The sequence below is a fragment of the Phyllobates terribilis genome, unplaced genomic scaffold (assembly GCF_046119375.1).
Source record: "Phyllobates terribilis strain yellow unplaced genomic scaffold, ASM4611937v1 Scaffold_5__5_contigs__length_657084704, whole genome shotgun sequence".
Classification (NCBI taxonomy): Eukaryota; Metazoa; Chordata; class Amphibia; order Anura; family Dendrobatidae; genus Phyllobates; species Phyllobates terribilis.
Window position 1 is genome coordinate 191387629 of NW_027362765.1, and position 12584 is coordinate 191400212.

Consider the following 12584-nt stretch of genomic DNA (forward strand, 5'->3'; position numbering starts at 1 on the left):
CACAATGAATTTTAAACAAAACAATTCAGATGCAGTTGAATTTCAGACTTTCAGCTTTCAGTCGAGGGTATCCACATTAAAATTGGATGAAGGGTTTAGGAGTTTCAGCTCCTTAACATGTGCCACCCTGTTTTTAAAGGGACCAAAAGTAATTGGACAGATTAAATAATTGTAAATAAAATGTTCATTTCTAGTACTTGGTTGAAAACCCTTTGTTGGCAATGACTGCCTGAAGTCTTGAACTCATGGACACCACCAGACGCTGTTTCCTCCTTTTTGATGCTCCGCCAGGCCTTCACTGCGGTGGTTTTCAGTTGCTGTTTGTTTGTGGACCTTTCTGTCTGAAGTTTAAGGCCCCGTCACACTAAGCAATGCAGCAGCGATCCCGACAACGATACGACCTGTCAGGGATCGTTGCTGCGTCGCTATGTGGTCGCTGGTGAGCTGTCAAACAGGCAGGCTCACCAGCGATCAGGGGAGCAGCGATATCGTGGAAAGAATCTTTCCACGATGTCCTGCTCCCGGTTACCAGCCTGCTGCTGAAGCAGGAGCAGGCTGGTAACTATGATAAACATCGGGTTACTAAGTGCGCGTGTGCCCCTAGTAACCCAATGTTTACCATGGATACCACTCTGCTATGGTGCGCGGGAGGTTACCGTTCACCTTAGCAGAGTCGTATCCATGATAAACATTGGGTTACTAGGGGCATACCTGCACTTAGTAACCCGATGTTTATCATGGATACGACTCTGCTAAGGTGAACGGTAACCTCCCGCGCACCGTAGCAGAGTGGTATCCATGGTAAACAGCGGGTTACTAAGTGCGCGCGTGCCCCTAGTAACCCGATGTTTACCATGGATACCAGCCTGATCGTTGGTCCCGCTGGTCACACACAGCGATGTGTGCTGGCCAGCGGGAGGCCAACGACCAAAAAATGGTCCAGGACACTTTGCAGCGATCAGTGACCTCACAGCAGGGGCCTGATCGCTGCAAAGTGTCACACATAGCGACATCGCTGGTGAGGTCGCTGTTGCGTCACCAAAACCGTGACTCAGCAGCGATCTCGCTAGCAATATCGCTATGTGAGACGGGGGCTTTAGTCTTTAACAAGTGAAATGCATGCTCAATTGTGTTGAGATCAGGTGACTGACTTGGCCATTCAAGAATATTCCACTTCTTTGCTTTAATAAACTCCTGGGTTGCTTTGGCTTTATGTTTTGGGTCATTGTCCATCTGTAGTATGAAATGACGACCAATCAGTTTGGCTGCATTTGGCTGGATCTGAGCACACATTATGGCTCTGAATACATCAGAATTCATTCGGCTGCTTCTGTCCTGTGTCACATCATCAATAAACACTAGTGACCCAGTGCCACTGGCAGCCATGCATGCCCAAGCCATCACACTGCCTCCGCTGTGTTTTACAGATGATGTGGTATGCTTTGGATCATGAGCTTCGCCATACTCTTGATGCGCCCCCTGGGCCTGTGCTGTGCAGGGGGATACCAGGAGCCGGATCGCTGGGGGTTGTAGTCTCAATGTGGCGGTGACCCGGTCCGTGCCCAGGGCGGTCAAACCAGTGGCAGTCTATTGGTATTGTAATTGTCCGACTATGCCACCCGTGGATTGCGGTCAGTGGGGACCGCCGCTGCGCTGCAGACCGCTGAGGCTGATGTTGTTTGCACAGCCGAGTATGGGATAACTCCCCACGGGAGAAGTATTGCCTCAGGGCAGCTAATGTGGATGATGGGAGTGATGGTGTGAGCGTCCCAGTAGTAATGGTGCTGGTGCGGCAAGGAATCACAGAGACGTGTGGTGCAGTTCAGGGTCTTTACTGATGGTATAAAGCAGACCCTCCCGGGAGTACTGGTTAGCAGTAGGGGCCTGGTCAGTCTGTGAGCAAGCAGGATCTCCCCTGGCCAGGTGGAGTTGTAGGCCTCCCCGACTATCTGCACTCTTTCCTGGCTACCTTGCTGTATGCGGGTAGAAGTAGCCCACGTCCCTGAGTATACCGTGTGGTGCTCACCCGTATGGCCGGTGACTTGGGGCCTTCCATTAGCCTTCGCTTCACGATGGCGGTGCTGGTCCCTTGCTTGTGACCGTGCCTTCGGGTTTCTAAGGCCAGAGAACATGGAATCCCCTGCCGGTTGGATTCTGCTGCTGGACCTGGATGTCCCCACAGCCTCGGACTCCGTGTCCGAGTTAGTGTCTTCAGCCAAGGCGAGCCTTCTAGCTTCCAGCCTCTGGCACTCGCTCCTGCTCCTACAGAGCTCCTGGTTCTTCCTTTCCCTGTGTCTGGAACTCAACTCTTTCTCTCACTTAATCCCGCCCCACACCCAGTTTATAAGGGCAGATTCCTCCCCTCCCAGGTCTGGGTGGGCCGTGTTGCATGCTTAGGGCTCCTGACCAGAGAAACCTCCCACTTGCTCTCAGACATAATATCTCCATTACTGTGGCAACCAGACCCCTGGGGTGTCACACTTTTCTCTTTCCATCATTCTGGTAGAGGTTGATCTTGGTTTCATCTGTCCAAAGAATGTTCTTCCAGAACTGTGCTGGCTTTTTTAGATGTTTTTTTTTAGCAAAGTCCAGTCTAGCCTTTTTATTCTTGATGCTTATGAGTGGCTTGCACCGTGCAGTGAACCCTCTGTATTTACTTTCATGCAGTCTTCTCTTTATGGTAGATTTGGATATTGATACGCCTACCTCCTGGAGAGTGTTGTTCACTTGGTTGGCTGTTGCGAAAGGGTTTCTCTTCACCATGGAGATTATTCTGCGATCATGCACCACTGTTGTCTTCCATTGGCGCCCAGGTCTTTTTGCATTGATGAGTTCACCAGTGCTTTCTTTCTTTCTCAGGATGTACCAAACTGTAGATTTTGCCACTCTTAATATTGTAGCAATTTCTCGGATGCGTTTTTTCTGTTTTTGCAGCTTAAGGATGGCTTGTTTCACCTGCATGGAGAGCTCCTTTGACCGCATGTTTACTTCAAAGCAAAACCTGCCAAATGCAAGCACCACACCTCAAATCAACTCCAGGCCTTTTATCTGCTTAATTGAGAATGACATAACGAAGGGATTGCCCACACCTGTCCATGAAATAGCCTTGGAGTCAATTGTCCAATTACTTTTGGTCCCTTTAAAAACAGGCTGGCACATGATAAGGAGCTGAAACTCCTAAACCCTTCATCCAATTTTAGTGTGGATACCCTCAAATGAAAGCTGAAAGTCTGAACTTCAACTGCATCTGAATTGTTTTGTTTAAAATTCATTGTGGTAATGTCTAGAACCAAAATTAGAAAAATGTTGTCTCTGTCCAAATATATATGGACCTAACTGTATGTGTTCTAGCCATGGTTTTCACGGATTAACCCATTAAGGTCTATGGGGCTGTTCATATGTCTGTGCTTTTTTTGCGGTCTGTTTGTGACTGGCATCAAGGATAAAAAGGACCATTACAAGTTTATGGGTCCGTGAAAATCACAGACAGCAGAAGGATGGCGTCAGTGTGCAGCCCACATGCTGTCCGTGTTTAACATTGCAACGGATAGTAGAAGCTTTGTAATTTATTTATTCCTACATGAGAAAATCTCTGATGAAAATCTGATGGTAAAAACTGACATTGATCAAACACTGATGAACCTCGGACCCAAAACACTGATGACACTCATGACATTTTTTTGCGTACTGAACAAACATGGATTTTGGAATGAAGCCGAAGGTGTGCATATGTAGTAATATCATAGTAATACTGACAGTTCAGTATCTGATAATTGCATAAAAATCAAGGGTATAAGGGTATGTTCACACATTATGTTTTTGCAGCATTTCTATTTGCACCTAAAACAACTGTGGTGGCAGGGAAAATGCTGAATACAATACACACGTTTTTGTCATGTTTTTACATGCGGTTTTTGCAGGGTTTATTCTTGCATTTTTAACCCATTCATTTGAATAGGTGAAAAGCGCAGAAATAATTTACATCTTGGCAAAAACGCAGCAGGGCTCAGCAAAACGCAAGGAAAATTAACCTAGCCTGTGGACTTAGATTTGAGAAATCTCATTGATTATGCTGATACTTTAAACAGAGTATTTTATACACCGAATACGCTTAGTTAAATATGCAGCAAAAATGCCACATGTGAACATATAAGAAGAAGAGATCTCATTTTGGTAGATATGTGGTGACCAATCTGTGTACCTGGTCACTAGGCTTTTCTGGGAAAAATATGTGAGAACCAGTATGAATGATATTACTCACTGGAGTTGTCATTTAGTTTTCAAGACTCCTGAACAGGAAAAATTAGCATAACATGTGTAGAGGTAGCCAGTGTCGGACTGGGGAGCCAAGGGCCCATCAGTAACCAACTCCAGAGCCCCACTTTTCAGCTTCATGCAAATGTGACATTATCCTCAATCACAAATTTATATAACAATGAACTGGGTAGATTGATAAATGAATAAGATGCTGCCTCTGTCTGTACATAGTGATTCAGGTATATTGTGCCAAGTACTGCTCATATAAGCGGGTGGTGGCTCACTCTTGTATAGGGGCCCACCGGAGGATTCTCCTGTTCTCCCGTGGGCCAGTGCAAGCCTGGAGGTAGCTGTTACACATGGACCCTGGTCTAAGAGGGCTCCCTACAACATAAGAAGAGTCCCTTATACAGTAGGTACGGAAAGTATTCAGACCCCTTTAAATTTTTCACTCTTTATTTCATTGCAGCCATTTGGTAAATTCTAAAAAGTTAATTTTTAGTTTTTCCTTTTTAATAAATTAGCAAAAATTTCTACCTTTCTGTTTTTTTCTCAGTCAAGATGGGGTGCAGAGTGTACTTTAATGAGAAAAAAAATGGACTTTTTAGAATTTACCTAATGGCTGCAACGAAATAAAGAGTGAAAAATTTAAAGGGGTCTGAATACTTTCCGTACTCACTGTAAATGGTAAATCGTAGATGGGAAGACCTTCGCCAGATTTTGCATTGGGGCTTAAGTGATACTCATATGTCTTCTGACCCTGCATATCCATGCAGATTTTGATTCTGACTTCTCAGTACGAGCTGTCACTTCCTCTGTGTCTGGCATTTACCCTATAACAAAAACAAGTTGGATTGGGTGGGTTTTCATTTGTTCGGAAATCTAGAGCATTGCTTGTTAATGTCAAAGCCAGTGATGAAAGGTCACCGGTTCCACCCTAGGAGGAGTCCCGTGGTGCATCTTTGCCTTTCTAGAGTTATTAATTCTCAGTCTCCCCCTCAGGAAGCCCACTCGCAGATGATTCCTGTACAATGTTTTCTTCAAACAAAAGATTTCAGGGAGATTCTGCTGCCCGGTAAGGAGGTCAGCTTTTTCTCAATGGGATGATTGAAAAATACCTTTCTTAAGTAAACACTTCTTTCCTTTCTTCCATGAGAGCGGACATGCCACACGTCTTCCCTAAGCAAAGAGTTCTGCAGCTATCTGTCTACAAGAGCGGTACTTGGGGTCTCTCATGAGAGAGGTCAATTCCACTATGTAGAATTTCTTTCTTTCATCATATAACAAGTAGTTAAATAAAGAATAAAGTCTGATAGGTTATGAATGGTATCTCAACTTGGAGTAAACGATCAAAGGTGGCCACAGGCAAAAAAAATAGTGGCCTCAGTCACTGTCACACAGAAGCAAGGTTTATTTTTGTAAACATTTGTTTAGGCAGAATTTCCTAAATGTAATGTTCTATGATAACCGCATTAAAGAGATCTTATCATGAACATAACACCTCCTCTAATAGCAGCTCAGAACTTTTGGCTGGACTCCTGGAACCCCCAATGATCAGATGTTTTGGCTGGTGGAAGGTCTACACACTCATTCATTTCCCCTCTTGTAGGCACTAGAGCAAAAATGGGGTATTTCATTCAAATTAATGTAAAACCAAGTAATACATGGAGGAGTTTGGTCTACCAGATAGGGAGCCACTCTTACTTCACCAATGGTGGTTAATAACACTAGCCGGTGCCTGCACTTAGACGGACTCTGCAGGGAGAAAATTAACTTTATTCCTCCCGGCAGCATTTGGCTTCCAGTCATAGGGGCGGCTGTAACCATGCCCCCTGCACTGACTGATACTGGCTCTGCATTTCAGCCGGCTGTCAGTCAGTGCGGGTGCGCGGTTACAGCTGCAGCGCTCTGTACACAGAGCGGTGACTGAACCCACGCCGCCCACCGTGAATGGAAGCCGAACGCTGCCGGTGGGAATAAAATTTTCTTCCGACAGTGTTTGGTTAAGTGCGTGTGCTGAGCAGGTTAATAACACTATTAACCTGCAGATTAACCGCATCTCTGCAGGTCAATAGCGTTTTTTCTGGTAACAGGTTCCCTTTAAGGGGAATGTATTATTAGATTATTTTGATTAAATCAGACTTTTGTTACATGTATTTTTTTTTTTTTTAATTTGCATTTTTTTCATATCACAACCTGTATTAAAGGGAATCTGTCAGTGGGGTTTTGCTATGTAATCTGACAGCACCATGATGTAGGGACACAGACACTGATTCCAGCAATGTGTTACTTAGAATACTGAGTGCAGCAGTTATGATAGAATCATTTTTTTCTGCTGCAGATCTAGCAGAGCTCAGTTGTTGACTTTGAGCTGTGTATAATGCTGTCTGCACCACAGCTTTCTGTGTACATGGTATTGTGACAGATTCTCTATGGGGTTAAGGTCAGGCGAGTTTTCTGGCCAATCAAGCACAGTGATACTGTTGTTTTTAAACCAGGTATTGGTACTTTTGACAGTGTGGACAGGTGCCAAGTCCTGCTGGAGAATAACATTTCCATCTCCAAATAGCTTGTCGGCAGAGGGAAGCATGAAGTGCTCTAAAATTTCCTGGTAGACGGCTGCGCTGACTTTGGTCTTGATAAAACACAGTGGACCTACACCAGCAGATGACATGGCTCCCCAAACCATCACTGATTGTGGAAACTTCACACTAGACCTCAAGCAGCTTGGATTGTGGCCTCTCCACTCTTCCTCCAGACTCTGGGACCTTGATTTCCAAATGAAATGCAAAATTTACTTTCATCTGAAAACAACACCTTGGACCACTGAGCAACAGTCCAGGTCTTTCTCCTTGGCCCAGGTAAGACGCTTCTGGCGTTGTCTATTGGTTATGAGTGGCTTGACACAAGGAATGCGACACTTGTAGCCCATGTCCTGGATACGTCTGTGTGTGGTGGCTCTTGAAGCAATGACTCCAGCAGCAGTCCACTCCTTGTGAATCTCCCCCAAATTTTTGAATGGCCTTTTCTTAACAATCCTTTCAAGGCTGCGGTTGCTTGTTCACCTTTTTCTACCACACTTTTTCCTTCCACTCAACTGTCCATTAATATGTTTGGATACAGCACTCTGTGAACAGTCAGCTTCTTTAGCAATAACCTTTTGTGGCTTACCCTCCTTGTGGAGTGTGTCAATGACTGCCTTCTGAACATCTGTCAAGTCAGCAGTCTTCCCCATGATTGTGGAGTCTACTGAAACAGACTAAGGGACCTTTTTAAATGCTTAGGAAGCTTTTGTAGGTGTTTGTTGTTAATTATTCTAATTTACTGAGATAATGACTTTTGTGTTTTCATTGGCTGTAAGCCAATCATCAACATTAACAGAAATATACACTTGAAATAGATCACTCTTTGGTAATGACTCTATATAATATATGAGTTTCACTTTTTGTATTGAAGAACTGAAATAAATTAACTTTTTGATGATATTCTAATTTAGTGAGAAGCACTTGTATATACACAGTCATACACACTGACATACACAGATATTCCTATCATGCTTGCACACACAGACATCAAAATATTTTCAATATGGGGATTGGGGAAGCCGGCAACAAGCCTCGCTCACCTGCCCCGGCCTGCCTCCCATCCAGCTCCTCAAGCATCTGGCAGTGCAGGGCCGCCAGCGTGTGTTTGATGGCCGTCACAGACAAGGCTCTGGACCATCAGGTGGGCCCACTCGCCGCTCCCCCAGCATCTGAGCAGGACCGCTGGCGCTGTTTGATTGCTGTCACTTTACCAGACATGGGCGCGTGCAGTGTGCTGTGCGGCTGTGTCTGCTAGTAAATGAGGGGGCTGGAGACAGCACAGCTAGGGGGAAGCCACCCATGACCGGGATTGGCCTGGAGGTTTCACCTCCCCTTTTTTAAAAGTGGCGGTTGTGGGGATTGGACAATGGGAAGTTGGGAGCGGGCAGTGGGAGAGACGGATATATAGGGAAAAGTGCGGGAAAACCGCCATTCCCTGAGGAGCAGCAGAGAGAGTTTACCTGGAAAATGGAATCCCTGGTGGTCCAGCTGAGAGACGTCACCCGGTCATGCAGCGGAGGATGGCTAGAGGCCCAGCTGTCTGCCCTGCTTGAAGCAGCTGGAAATCAGGAGGCGCCGTCAGGAGCGGGGAGAAGAAGCAGGAGGACCAGGCCCTCGGAGAGACTGTCACCGGAGGTATCCACACGCAACAGGCGCAGGCTCCGGAGCCCCTCCGGTCCCTGCCCGCCACGCTCGCCCTGGCAGGAATCCGCCCAGCCGGTCTGTTGGCGCTGCACAACGACGAGCGCGGCCCGCACCGGAAGTCAGGGCCGCGCCGGAAGTAAAGGCCGTACCGGAAGTGAGGGCCGCACCAGAAGTGCGGCCTGCGGGAGCAGCGTTGCCGGAGCTGGAGGTCCGGGCCCCGGCCGACCGGCGCATGCGCAATGCAGCTGAGCCGCGCAGGCCAGCTGTTACTAGTAGAGTGGGCCACAGTACCGGGAGGGGGGACCAGGAGAAACTGGGGAGCTGTACATCATGCGGCAGGCACCACTGGCGTTACTCCTGTCGGGGTGCCTGCTGGGAGTAACACCAGGAGACCAGGGAGCAGTGCATCTGCGGGCAGGCAGCACTCCAGGGAACCCCTGCTGCCTGGCTCATGTGGAAGATGAGGAGTGGAGGTAGAGGCGGGCAGCGGCACCGCTTTGCCCAGCAGCGTTCATCTAGTCGGAGCCCGTGTGTCTGGGTCTGGAAGTCGGAGGACGCCCACAGCTGCATCCAGGAGTGCAAGGAGGTCCGGCGGGAGGCGATCCTCGGTGAGAAGCCCATCTGCAGCGTCTGTTCAGGTCCCCCCTGGTGATGTGGAGGCCAGGGTCATGGGCCTTGAGCAGCGAACTGATTCAGAAGGATCTGATTCCAGCGGCGACCGTGACGGAGGGAGAGATCGTCAGGACTCAGGATTTGCGGCTGGCGGGGACACAGCACCTGCGCAGCAGCGTGAGTATGAATCTATGTCTGGTTTGTCGCCCACAGGGGCTGTATTGCTTGGGGAAGGTAGTGGTCAGTTTGCAGGGCCAGGGTGGAGGACTTTAGGTGGTTCCGGGGGTGCAGAGGTATCAGGGATTAGGGATATCTTGCATAGTATGTCACACATTTTGTTAAGAATGGAGGGCGGGGCGGCGAGAGGGTCAAGGGCATCCCCCGTAGGAGCCTGGTTGCCAGGTCAGGATGTATTGCCACAGTCTAGTAACGGTGTGGCTGGGTCTGCGGCGGGCACAGAGGTAGCATCTATGGGTGTTTCAGTGTCGGTTCAGACGGAAAAAGACAAGGGCGATACGGTGTAGCTGGATGACAGGGCAAAGGGTGAGGTTTATGTGTGCTTCGAGGGGCCGCTGGGGGCACATTTAAAAAAAGAGGTGAAGGAGAAAATTTGGCGCGATGAGAATGTCGAAATTTTCTCCCTCCTTCCCTTGGAGAAGTTTAATTTAGATAAAGGGAAGAAGGATGATGGCAAAATGGAGGAGGAGGAGCAGCGCAGGTAGCGCTTGATTCCTCAGACATTTGTTAATTGGCTTCAAGCGTTTGCTATATTGGCCGGGGTCATTGGGGAGAAGTTTCCTGAGAATTGCTCGGGTTTATTCTGTTATTTAGATTCTATTGGAGAAGCGCATCGTACATACGGGGGACAGACATGGCTGAGGTACGACGAGCAATTCAGACAGAGGAAGGCGGTGCGGCTTGAGATTAAATGGGACCAGAAAGATATTGGCCTTTGGTTGAAAGTCATGGCCCCCGCTAGGTACGGGCAGTCCTTTCATGGGTGCGGAGGAAGCGGGAGTCAACCGTCAGGGCAGGGGGGAGGTAGTCAGGGAACACAGGGAGGAAAAGAGAAGTCTGGAACGTGCTGGCAATTTAATGACGGCCAGTGCAAATACGGGAACACCTGTAAGTTCAAACATGTTTGTTCCCATTGCAATGGGAGCTCCCATGTGGCCGCAAAATGCTTTAAAAAAGGGAAAGGAAAGCTGCCTATGGGTGCCGGTCAAGGGGGTGACTCCAGTGAATCTGGTAGGGATGGCCCCCTTTCTAAGTAGATATCCTGATCAATTGAAGGCTACTATTATTAGGAATGGGTTTTTGGAAGGTTTCAGGATCCCGCCACTGGATCATAAAGTCCCTTTCTCTATTAAGAATTTGAGGTCTGCTTTGTTGCATCCAGAGGTTGTTAGTGCTAAGTTGTCGAAGGAGGTGGAGTTAGGTCGTATGGCTGGACCGTTTGATAGTCTACCGGTTGAAGGGGTGATCATTTCTCCCTTGGGGTAGTTCCTAAGAAGGAGCCGAATAAATTTCGTTTGATTCAGCATTTGTCGTATCCAAAAGGTTGTTTGGTCAATGACGGTATCGCGCCAGAATTATGTTCGGTTGAATATACATCATTTGATGCTGCGGTGTCTTGGGTGCGGCGGTACGGGCGGGGGTTGTGATGAACCTGTAGCCGCCATCTTGGTAATGATAAATCATATCCAGGGATGGCCACACTTCAGCAGCCCCCACCCTTGGGACCTTCTGTTAAAACGTCAACTAGATAGTTTCCCCCCATCCAGGCTCCTGTAAGATAAGAAGCCTACTTCACACTTGAATGCTAGGAGCTTCAAAGACTTCGAGAGGAAACACAGCCAGCAGGGGGGGGTGCTTCGTCTATCTGTACCTGACCATTTGTCCCATAGGACTAGTTTCTTTGTCTGTCACAAGCATGGAGGCATAAGATATAGAAACATGAATAGTACACGCATGTTGCGTGGGATGGGCCAATAAAAAAATATCACGGCGTCCCGGAGCCATTGCGCACACAAGCCTCCGCGGTAGACGTTTGTACGTGCTCTGGAAGCCAAGATATAGCGCGGAGCCATTCCTGAGGACCGTATGGTATCATAATTGATATCAAAAGGTCGGTTACGGCGGCCCGAATCCATGGGAACCCCTGGGGGTATCATGAGACCATCCCAGAAGAAGTTATTGGGTTCCATAGAATTTGGGCTTCTGATCGAAGTTAGACCTGAGGGTGGAGACTGAGCCAGCTGACCTCACCAGCAGTGGGCGGGACGGGGCAGGTAAGATAGCAGGACAGACAAGAGACAAGTCAGTCTTGACCCAAGAGTGGTGTGCTGAACATCTGAGCACCAGCTGAGGCCACCAAGGGGAGGAGCAGTTTGACCATGCGGTGGTAGGCCTCAGCCTGTAACAAAGAACCGTGCCTGCGATCGCAGAATCCTCTCCCTGCGTCACAAGAAAATCAAGAAACCGGTAACTGATATGCTGTGGTGATTCTGTGTGTTGTATTCCATTGTTGTATAGTTTAGCCTGACCTTATACCTGTGTATATTTAGTTGTATATCGTGTATCTAGTGTATTATTATAATCAATTACCTCAAGTAATTGTGGGCCTGCCTTTTATTCTGCATAACGAACGCACGTCCGGGTGAGCTCGGCTCAAGCCAAAACGCTACCCAGGGTTGGTTCCTGACCCGATATAGGCCCATTCACGGACTGGGCGTATATCTAAAATAGGGACTGGTGGCAGCATACCAACTGGGGATTGGGGAAGGCTGGTAGTGACGGTCGGAGGTTCAGATATATATATTCCTGGCGCGGCCAAGGAAGATATATATACCGCCCTCACTACAGAGGGCCCCGATACCCAGTAGGTTACAGGACAGTCTCCCTGGCGACCGCTTATCCTAGGTGCAGTTCCTTGACTGACCTGAGGCTAAGAGGGCGCTAGCGAGTTGTGCTGTGTAGTGACGTTACGGTTTAGTGACGTTGAAGGGATAACACACTACCGTGTTCCCTGCGCTGGTTGCAGCTTCCTGGCACTACTTTCTCTAGGTGCAGTACCTTGACTGACCTGAGAGGTAAGGGGGCGCCAGAGAGCTGCACCCACCGGCCGGCTTTCATCACATTGGTGGCAGAGCGGTGGGATTGCAAAATAATAGTGTTGTGGGACCCCTACTCCCAGGCACTAAAGACTGCCAGTGGTAACTTCCACTGCTGGAGTCTTAAGGTCAGCCCAACATTAGACGGTCAGGCTAAAAGTATAACAAGGTGTGTGCAAACTCAGGGTTGCAGCGGTGTCGGTTACCAAGATGGCAGACGGCACCAGGAGCAAGACCCTGCAGGAGGCTAATGCTACGGTCCGTGTGGCAGGAGGGGAGGACATTGTTACTCATGGCGAGGAGGAGTCCAGCCCGGGCACCTCAGGGAGCCAGTCCCCAGTATACGGTCCCGCAGTGGGCTGCCCACCACCTA

At 48.4% G+C, this 12584-nt stretch overlaps 1 long non-coding RNA gene across 1 annotated transcript in view; it reads left to right on the forward strand.

The window, feature by feature from the left end:
• The first annotated feature begins 6675 nt into the window (after positions 1-6675).
• Positions 6676-12584, forward strand: part of LOC141271043 (uncharacterized) — a 46116-nt gene continuing 40207 nt past the window's right edge. Inside the window, exon 1 of the long non-coding RNA XR_012321808.1 lies at positions 6676-7118. This is a non-coding gene — a long non-coding RNA (uncharacterized lncRNA). The remainder of the gene's footprint in view (positions 7119-12584) is intronic.